We start from the raw sequence: 10,244 nt of genomic DNA on the forward strand, positions 1-10,244 counted from the left end.
GCGTGAATTCCCAGTAGAGTTGCAGACTTTCATTGCACACGTATTTATCTTTAGAAAATAGAGGAAGTGGTGCAATAGGAAAGAAAATATAATAACCTTTAGATGATTTAAGTTTGACTCTGTAAGGATCCCATGAGCTGCTGTAGTGTTCTGTCACCCCCAATGCAGGTCTGGGAATCTGCACAGTGAAGAGCAGGGAGTGGGTAGGTTTGCCTTTGGGAAGATGGGCATTTCTTCCTCCCCCATGAAAACACAATTGGAGCCTTGTTGTTGGGGAGATGGGACAGAACCACAGGGAAGCCAGAGTCTCTGCATCAAGAGCCCATTACTCCAGAAGATCCTCAAGATCTTCTAGTTTTATGGACAAGATCCCTTCTTCTGTATGGGGGTCATCTCTACCTCTGACTGCCCATCAGAGAAGAATTGAGAGGCAGCACTGTGAGGAATATGTCATATTATTTTCCTTCCTCTGGACAAGCCATTTCCAGGTAGGGGAATGATCTGGCCCTGCCAGCCAAACTCCCACTGAAGTGAAAACAAATCCAGATACTTTTCTATTTGTGAATTTGTGAGGGGAGTTTGACATCACACTTTAAACTTACTAAAATATGATTAATCCTATTTGCATATTTCTCTGAATTGCAAGGTTACTTATGCTGTGGCATTTTCCATATAGTGCGTATTATAACACTGAGAGGCAGACACAAAGAAACGGTAACTGAAGACAGCTACCTGAATGGAAGTGCTCCTCAGTTTGCTGCTCTAGTAGTTGGAGAGCCTCTCAAGAGGCAGTAAAGCCCAGAGCTCCATCCACACTATCTACTGCAGATCAGACTCAGGAACCACATTTCTGCAGCTGCAAATCACAAAATGACTGGGGGAGCCAGCGGCAAAAGTTATTAAATACCAAAAATATGGAAAACAAAAGACCACCATGTAGAATGTGCATATGGGTTACTCATCTGAGTGTTCATCAAGGAGGCCTGGAGGGGATCTTTGAAGTTCTGCCATGGAATTTTCCATCCTCATTCTGTGGAATGCTGTTCATAACTCTTTACCGGCTCCAGTTGCAGACCACGGGTCAGATTCATCCCAGAAGTCAAGGGAGTTACATTATGAATTAATTTGATTGGTTGATGGCTACATAGAATCAGAGACATCTACAGGCTAATCAGTGACCCAAAGTCTCGTGTCACCTGCTAGTCTAGTACAGCATGGATAAGCATCTCTCAGAAGTGAATTTCTTTCTGGTACCATCTGTTTGTCTGCAGCAATCTACTTTAATATTCTGACATAGTAATTTAAAAGCTGGGTTTCATTACATGCCCAAGCAATGTGGCTACACAACTGTAGTTTGTTACATTATCTTCCCTTCCCTCCCTCTCTTTTCTCTCGTCTCTATTGCTCCATGATTCTTTCTTTTTAGCCATATAGACCTTGATCTGATGTAAGTATTATCATTGTTCCTCCTTAGTAACTCTGGCATACTGTTAATAATGTTTCTGTATTATGTAAAATATTAGAATTGTATTTGCCCTTATAAAACTGGAATCAGTTTAACTCCTCCCCTGTTTAGATTTCTGCTTCTGTAAGCAGAGAGCCTGTAGGATCTAATATAAACTACTCGTTCTGGAAGGGAAAGCCAGAGCCTACACATGTTCACAACCCTGAGAGAAATTGCTAGGAACTTAGGCTTTCTCTATACCCGGGGTTTACAGACTGACTCCTGATAAGAACCCAGTGGAGACCCATCACTCTGTTAGGATTGCCAACTTTTCCAACTGGTGGGGAAACTGACGCACTCTAGCCTTCCCTCCCACCCTCCACTTTGAGGCTTGAGCAGGACATTGAGGCAACCAACAAAGGGTTAGCTCAGCAAGGAGCTCAGCTAGGGGTGATAGTCACACCAAGAATTTGGAGTCTAACTTCCTATAGAATAATCATTAGTGAAGTTCCCCAGCCAAACATCCCAATAACTACAGGAGAAGTATCCCAAAGCAACTCATGTGAAATCCCCACAAAATTAAGCACAGTTTTATCATTTCATCCGCCTCATCATCTAATCCGGTCCCAAAGTTCTTATTTCTCCCAGTCTGAAGCAGAAGCATAGGGCCCCTTATTGGTCAGACAAGAAGAAGGCAGACACAGTCAGTGCTCTCCTTGACAGCGCCCTCCCTGTCTTACAGTTCCCATTGGCTTCGTGCAAATTGTGCATGAACATTTTACTCCCTAGTTTACCAAATTCATGATTCCTAGATCCCATAAGCTATATATCATTTGCAAAATGGCCACAAAAACATTTTGCCAAATGTCAGGTTCATCTGCCCCTGAAATTGCTGGTGACACCTAGATAATATGAACTTTAGCGCTGGACGCAGGTTTAAATCAAATAAATTATCTTACAGACCTACATACCACAATGAACTTAACACAGACATTGGTTCCCTGGAAATAGTTGACATTATGGTAGAAAAACAATGACTAGGTGTTGTGTATCTGTAGGGAGATAAATGTACATTGGTTTCAGGCCACAGCTTGTTAAAGAGGCTTCATTAATACAATTTTAAAAAGGGGCTTTGTGAAAGCCAGAGCTCTTGGTACTTGTGCATTTCAGTGAATGTTTCTGGTATGGTCAGCGTGGTGGTTTCAGTGACACTTGGGTTTTCTTCTGAGGTTTGAGTTTATACTTCCTCCAGAACAGGGCCATGCTTAGGATTTATCGGGCCCTGCACAGTATTATTAAACTGGTATCCTTATGCCCAACTTGCTCTTAGCAACAAAAACATAAGCATACGGTATTGGAAAATTTACCACATGCACTTTATTAAAAACAGTTTAAACAAATTAGGCACACTTTAATGCGGATGAACAATACAGATGCTGCAGCAGCCTGGGGGATTCTGAGCCGTGCAGCTTACCTCATGGTGGTGTGGGGTCACCGGTCCTACAGAGACCCCCACTCCCCCTCTCTCATGCAGGATGTGCTGCACCGGCTCATTCAACTCTGTGCATACAGCCCCCGCCAAAGGAGACTGCAGCGCACGCTGGGGTGCAGGAGCCAACCTACTCTTACCTGCTCTCAGGTTTAAAGCTATGGTTCCTCTGTGGCCCTTTGCTGAGCTGCATGTTGCTGAGGGTGCTGGATGTGCCCTGATCAAGGTGCTGTGTGCACCTACTCTCCCCCACCTTCTCCCTTCCAGTCAGCTGAACTTCCACTTTCCAATCTACGCACACCCAGATAACCTTACCAAAGGTGGGTGGGAGGGAGGAGAAGAGGCAAGCAACTGGCTGAAGCTCCGCGATGGCAAGCAAAAGCTCCCACTTCCCAGCAGCAGAGGATGGTGGTGCCTGCGCACAGTAGGACCCTCGCTCGTGCAATGAGTTGCATGTGCCTTTTCTGAGGGAGGCAGGGCTGCCACTGCCCGCCAGATGCAGCCATCCGTTCCTTTGGCTGGGCAAGCACTGCTCAGCAGTCCTGGAGAGCTGACGAGGCTCCACTTTGGCGAGGCTGGGGCAGGACGCAAAGCTGGTTGGGAGGAGTGCCCGGCGCAGCTCCTCAGCTGCCCTCTTCCCCTGTCACCTGTGCTCCAGGAGACATTGTGGCTCTGCAGCCCAGCACCAACTCTGCTCCAGAACACATTCATCACCCCTCCTCTCCCAGGGCAGCCATGGGACGCCTTTGGCAGGGTGCAGCAGCCCAGCCAGGCCACACACACTCTCAGCTCAGTGGGGCAAGTTACAAACCACCCCTTGGAAAACTGCAGAGTGGGGAAAACTTGGCATGTGGAGCCATCACGTGCTGCACCCATGAGCCACTCTCCTCCTGCCTTTCCCAATCTCACCTGTGGTTTCCCCCTCAGCTACTCCAAGAGTTCCCTGCTCCCAGTGCAATCCCACTCCACCCTGATAGCCCAGCCAGGGCAGCACAGCCTCTTGCTTTCCCTGCCACAATGGAGGCAGCTCAGTGGTGCTCCAAATTTTTGGGTGTCCCATGCAGCCACATACGCTGCACATGCCTAAGGATAGTCCTGCTCCAGAACTGAAAATGAAATTCAGAGACAAACTACTGACCGCAGCAGATTCCACAGGCTATGTCACAACTTAACTCCCTCATGGCCTTCTCAAGACACACTTCTTTTTTACCTTCAGCCATCTTATACTGTACATGTTTCCCTCATTTGGCTCTTCAGCAGGCAGCTGGCAGATCCCCCTACTTAATTCTACTCTGCAGCATTGTTTAGAGGAGGAAGCAGTCACTCACCACCTCTTTCTGTGGCAGTGAGACCAGAAAATTCCTCCACATATCCTTCTCTATGGCCATTCCTTAAACTCTGGGCTAAGTGTCAATCCAGAGTTCATCGGAGTAGAGGGAAATTTCCAATGGGCAGTCCTCAGTTCTTAGCAAATGGCACAGGAGGAATGTTGGTAATGTGGGCCCATTGGTTGGCCTTTCTTTCCAAGGTGACAAAAAAGATGGTGGGCTAGCAGGCTGGATGGGGAATTCCAGAACTTGAGATTATGGGGACTTTGCACAGCAGATGACTATAGGTAATGGGGGTGCCAGAGGCTTGTTAGGGGAAATTGTGGGGAGGAGGTTCCTGACCCAAATCAGCTGGTTTCAAAAGATCTCCCAAGTGAGGTGAAACTCCCCTGTTTTTTATTTTTCTGCCCTGACTGGAAATTTCCAGAGGTTCATTGAGCCTCAACAGGAATGTTCTTCAAAGGCAATTTTTACCTTGTAAGTAGTATTGTTACCAGTAATGAGCACATCTCTTGGTTAAAGGGAGGGTTTATTATTATTTAATAGCCTAGTGCAAATGCTTTGTAACAGGTAGAGATTTTTGAGACTGGCTGCACATATAGAAGTTTTCTGAAGGTCTGCTTTGGTGGCTTCTGTACATTGGCCTCCAACAGATGGGCCATAACATAAGAACATAAGAATGGCCGTACTGGGTCAGACCAAAGGTCCATCTAGCCCAGTATCCTGTCCGCTGACAGTGGCCAGCACCAGGTGCCCCAGAGAGGGTGGACCGAAGACAATGATCAAGTGATTTGTCTCCTGCCATCCCTCTCCAGCCTCTGACAAACAAAGGCCAAGGGCACCATTTTATCCCCTGGCTAATAGCCTTTTATGGACCTAACCTCCATGAAATTATCTAGCTTCTCTTTAAACTCTATTATAGTCCCAGCCTTCACAGCCTCCTCTGGCAAGGAGTTCCACAGGTTGACTACAGGCCAGAGGGTACTCATTTGTCTTTACTTCCTCTGATTCTGTCTTTCCACAACATTCAGATACCAAACAAAAGGTTCAGACTCCTAATGTCATGGTGTTTCTTAGTTATGATTAGAGGATAAGGAAACCTGAAATAAATAGGAGAAGGGAAGGGGGGGGGGAGTAAGATGTTCTATTGCCCATCCCCCTACCTCTATGCATGAAGTAAGATGTTCTGTCGCCCAACCCCCTCAGAAGATACTTCATGCATAGAGGTAGGGGGTTGGGCGACAGAACATCTTTCTCCCCCCCCCCCTTCCCTTCTACTATTTATTTTGAGTTTCCTTATCCTCTAATCATAACTCCAGTCATCTGAAAAAGTGGGCTGTGCCCTCAAAAGCTCATGATCCCATCTACATGTTTTGTTAGTCTATAAAGTGCTACCAGACCATTTGCTTGCTGATTTTTTCTGTAACAAACTAGCTCGGCTGCCCCCTGAAGCTCCTGTTTCTTAGTTGTATTTACAGATACTCCTCATGTACATCCTAGCTGAAAACATGATCTGCTACTGCACTCTAGTGGCTTACCATGTGCTCTCTTACTAGGCTTTTTTGCAGAAAAATACAAGGGACCTCCAGCAATGTGAGGGTCAATGATCCAGTGCTGCATGGTGCAGAGACGTATCTTCTTCATACAGAAAGAACTCTGCACTAAGAACAGTTTGAGCTCTGTACAGAACCAGGATCCACTCTGTAACATTTGTGTCTCAGATCATCGCAGATTCTTCCTTCTTTCTCTTTTGCCAGAAACTTCAAGCCATGCAACCTTCTAATTCCCTTCACAACCACATTTACCCAGTGGACAAATTCCCTGTACTGCTAGGGTGTGTTTAGACTATATGGCTCCATCGACGGAGCCATGTAGATGAATTTACTAGACATAGAAAAATGAACTAGCGATTTAAATAATCGCCGCTTCATTTACATCAAAATGGCCACCACGCTGTGCCGACTATCAGCTGATCCGGCACAGCGGGGCGGTCTAGACGCGCCACGGTTGACAAGGAAAGCCTTTGTCAACTGCTCCGGTAAACCTCATTTCACGAGGCATGACGGAGCCATGTAGTCTAGACACATCCCTAGAATTCAAACCCCCTCTACTCCCGGGAGGGCAAACAATGGGCTTAAATTGCAGCAAGGGAGGTTTAGGTTGGACATTAGGAAAAACTTCCTGACAGTCAGGGTGACTAAACACTAGAATAAATTGTGCAGTAAGGTTGTGAAATCTCCAAAATTAAAGATTTTAAAGAGCAAGTTAGACAGATATCTATCAGGGATGGTCTAGATCAGTGTTTCTCAACCAGTGGTATGAGTACCCTTCGGAGTACTCAAGAGAAATCTGGGGGGTACATTAAGACAACTGAAATTTGGAGAAAACTGAATTTTTGTTTTAAGTTTTATAGAGCTTTATTATTTTTGTGCTTTTTACATCCAAAAATTTAATTGCCTGCCCACCTACAATTAAGTTGTTTAAACAAATGTGTTGCAATGGTAGACAATTTTTGTGTGTGTCTGAAAACTGTAGGTACTGGAGGTACTTATAATTTTTTTTAAAGAGGTACTTTATGAGAAAAATTTTTAAGAAACACTGGTCTAGATCAGAGGTGGGCAATAATTTTTTGCTGGGAACCATTTCAGAAATTTTTGACGTGGTCCCTGGGCCTCACTGGAAGGGGCGAAGACTCAAGCGGGAAGGGTGGGGCCAGGATACGTACCTGCTTCCCTACCCACAGACCATGATAGTTCTGGGGGTGGGGAAGAGCCTTTGCCCCACCCCCCAGAGGTTCCCTCTAGGCGCCCATGCCCCTGGCACTGGGAGGAGGCTTCACGCACTCACCCTTTTGCCTCCAGGCCAATCAGGGCTTGCGGGCAGGGGAGTGCACAAAGATTCCTCCTGGCCTGCCAGAAGCATGTGGCGCTTCTAAGCTCCACAAGTACCTTGCAGGGCGGAGGAAACTTTGCGTGCTCCCCCACCTCCAGGCCAGTCAGGGAAGCCTCCTCCCACACCGCCAGGAGTATGTGGTGCTTCTAAGTGCCTCATGCTCCTCGTGGGGCAGGGGCAGGGCAGAGGAAACTTTGTGTGCTCCCTCCACCCCCAGGCCAATCAGGGCTTGGGGGTAGGGGAGCACACAAAGTCTCCTCCCACTGGGCCAGGAGCACACAGTGCTTCTAAGCACCGCACGCTCCTGGCAGCGCAGAGGAAACTTCATGCACTTCCCCCCAACCCCAGGCCCTAATTGTTCTGGGGGCAGGTGAGCGGCAGGGTCTCTGTGGGCTGGATCAACCCACTTGGTGGGCTGGATCTGGCCCATAGAGGCCTCCTGGGCCAGCCCTGGTCTAGATGGTGCTTGGTCCTGCCTTAAGAGCAGGGGACTGGGCACGATGACTTCCTGAGGTCCCTTCCAGTTCTAGTGTTCTGTGATTTTATGACTTCCTCACTGCTGATACTGGAATTTGTTGCAGAGAAAGAAAGTCACAATTTGAATCTTAAGCCTTTCAGTTACTGGGGCTGAGGTGGATTTGCCTGATTGGGAGCAGTATCTGGGAGGCTCAGACAGAAGAATGGAGATTGCTTCATAGGGCTCCACCTGCAGTGTAGCAGAGGGTTGTTTCGGGAGAGTGGGCTGGGAGAGCATTGGGGGAAGGGAAGTGGAGCATGAACACCACTTAATTTTTCTACAGACAGGGAAGGGAAATAGACGTGCCCCAAGGCTGCAACAAACTACACAGCAGGGCTAAAGGCGAAATAAGCTATGCAACCTCAGCGACGTCAATTGCGTAGCTTAAGTTGAAATAGCTTATTTCGGCTTTTGGTGCTGTCTGCGTAGCAGGAAGTCTGAGGCAGAGCTCTCTTCCTTCGACTTCTCTTACTCCTTGTGAAATGAGAGTTACAGGAGTCAGAGTAAGAAGTCCTGCAGCTCAACGTTATTTCAGCATTATCTCAAAATAACTGTTTGTAGTGTAGACGCGGACTAAGTTATTTTGGAATAATGTCTGTTATTCCGAAATAACACTGTAGTGTAGACATAGCCTTGGTGGATATGCTATGATGACCTGTACCTGGAGAGGGAGTATTCTCTTCCACTAGCCCCATAGTACTCAGTGGAATACAACCAAACATGGGCAACCCACCCAGGATGATCTGACCATCTGTACAAACATAAGACTAAGAAGCATAAATGAGTTGCAGTAAAATTCACTTTTATTTGGCCAGCCAAGAGCCATATGACCTTCCAGATAAACTTGAGGGTCTGCACCTACTCGTGCTTCCATTACATTACAGTCTGTGGGAGCTTTGCCACTGATTCCAACTTCAGCAGGATCAGACCTTTGAGCACGAGGTTTTCAGCCAGCTTGCAGTGGCTAAGAAGGAAATAGGGAGTTTGGGCTTTGACAGCGGCTATGTTAATCTGTAACAGAAAGGGGCACTGCCACTGTTTCCAATGAGACCAAATGTTTCTGAGGTTGTTTTGGGACATGTTTCTGGTGCCATGTGTATGCAGTTTCTGTCATGATGGGGAGACCTTCTGTCCTGTCAGAAATTAGACCCCTTGTTCCCCTTCCCCACCATCGTGACATTGGTAATTGCAGAGCGATTTGTGGGAATCAGAGGGATTTGTGGGCATGTAGAGCAGAAAGAGGGACAGACCTGGAGCCATGAGATTCAAAGGGTGAAATCTGCCTCCGCCAGTGGCAGCATTGACTTCAGTGATAGCACAATTCCTTAGTATGTAGCTAAGCTGGTGCAAAGCTCGCCTACATTTGCAGTTATCTAAAAAGATTGCTATAACTGCGGTTCTACAATCACTAGAAATTTCCATGCCTGCAAAACGTGCCTGTAATTCTAAATAGGGATGCCAGGAGTTAATGTACCAACCTTTCTTGTTATTGGATACGGCTAGACTGATTAAATAAATATCCCTTCAGCAATATTTACATGGCTCATGAGCTGTCTGTCTTTGAGCCCCTGCTGTTCTAAGCCACACAGGATATGTCAACACTGCAATTGGGCCAGCAAGTCTAGGCATCTCCAAGCTAATTTTGATTGAGTTAGCATGTTAAAAATATCAGTACAGATGCTGCAGCATATGCTAGTCCCCTGAGTCCATACCTAGGGTCCCAGGTTGGACTACAGGTGTGGCTAGCCCATGCCACACTAGCTACAATGCTATTAATTAGAAAGCCCATGTGTGTCTACTTATGCTGCAGTCACACTTCCTGATTGCTGTGTAGACATACCCTCAGTCAGAGTCACTCCTAGCATGTAAATTGCAATCTCTTTAACTATTCTGTCTTCTGACTGGGAGGCATGAGGAAGTCTATGATGCTCACACTGCAAGACTCTCTTAAATACACCATTAAAATGAACTAAACAGCAGGCTAGTGAAGTGACACAGGCTGTCAGTACTAACACTTACCAGCATAAACTGATCACCAGCTGAGATTAGGAAGAAAGCATCCCCATGGTAGAGAGCAGTGCATAGTTAGATGAACTGAGAAGCTCTCGTATTTTCCTCCGAAACACAAAGCACTAGCCACTATCAGCACGTCTAAACTACATTTTTTTCAAAAGCAGATATGCAAATTCTGCAGGAATTTGCATATCTTCTTCCGATCTCACTTTCAAAAGAGGATCTTTCAAAAGTGAAAGTAGACTGGATGCGTTTTTTAGGGGGGAAAAACCCTTTTTCGAAAAAAAGTGTAAACCTCATTTTTAAGGAAGAACGTTTTTTTTCGAAAAAAGTTTTTTTTCCGAAAAAAACGCATCCAGACTACTTTCACTTTCGAAAGAGCCACAGGAATTTCCATATCCTCTTTCAAAAATTCTGTGTAGACATAGCCAGTGGGAACTACATACTACCAGACTAGATGGATCATTGGTTCAACTCAGTGTGGCATAATCTTTGTTTCAATTATTTATATTTGAAATGCTACTCTTACTACTAATCAAAGAGAGCCTCCCCCAGGCTCTA

The 10,244-nt window shown here is 46.2% G+C and overlaps 1 protein-coding gene across 4 annotated transcripts in view; it reads left to right on the forward strand.

Annotated features, from left to right (window-relative positions):
- LOC102449934 (transmembrane protein 263-like) overlaps positions 1-10,244 on the forward strand; it is a 408,340-nt gene that overhangs the window by 21,603 nt on the left and 376,493 nt on the right. The gene's annotated exons all lie outside the window — the stretch shown is intronic.

This window comes from Pelodiscus sinensis, chromosome 4, assembly GCF_049634645.1.
Source record: "Pelodiscus sinensis isolate JC-2024 chromosome 4, ASM4963464v1, whole genome shotgun sequence".
NCBI classification, from domain to species: Eukaryota; Metazoa; Chordata; order Testudines; family Trionychidae; genus Pelodiscus; species Pelodiscus sinensis.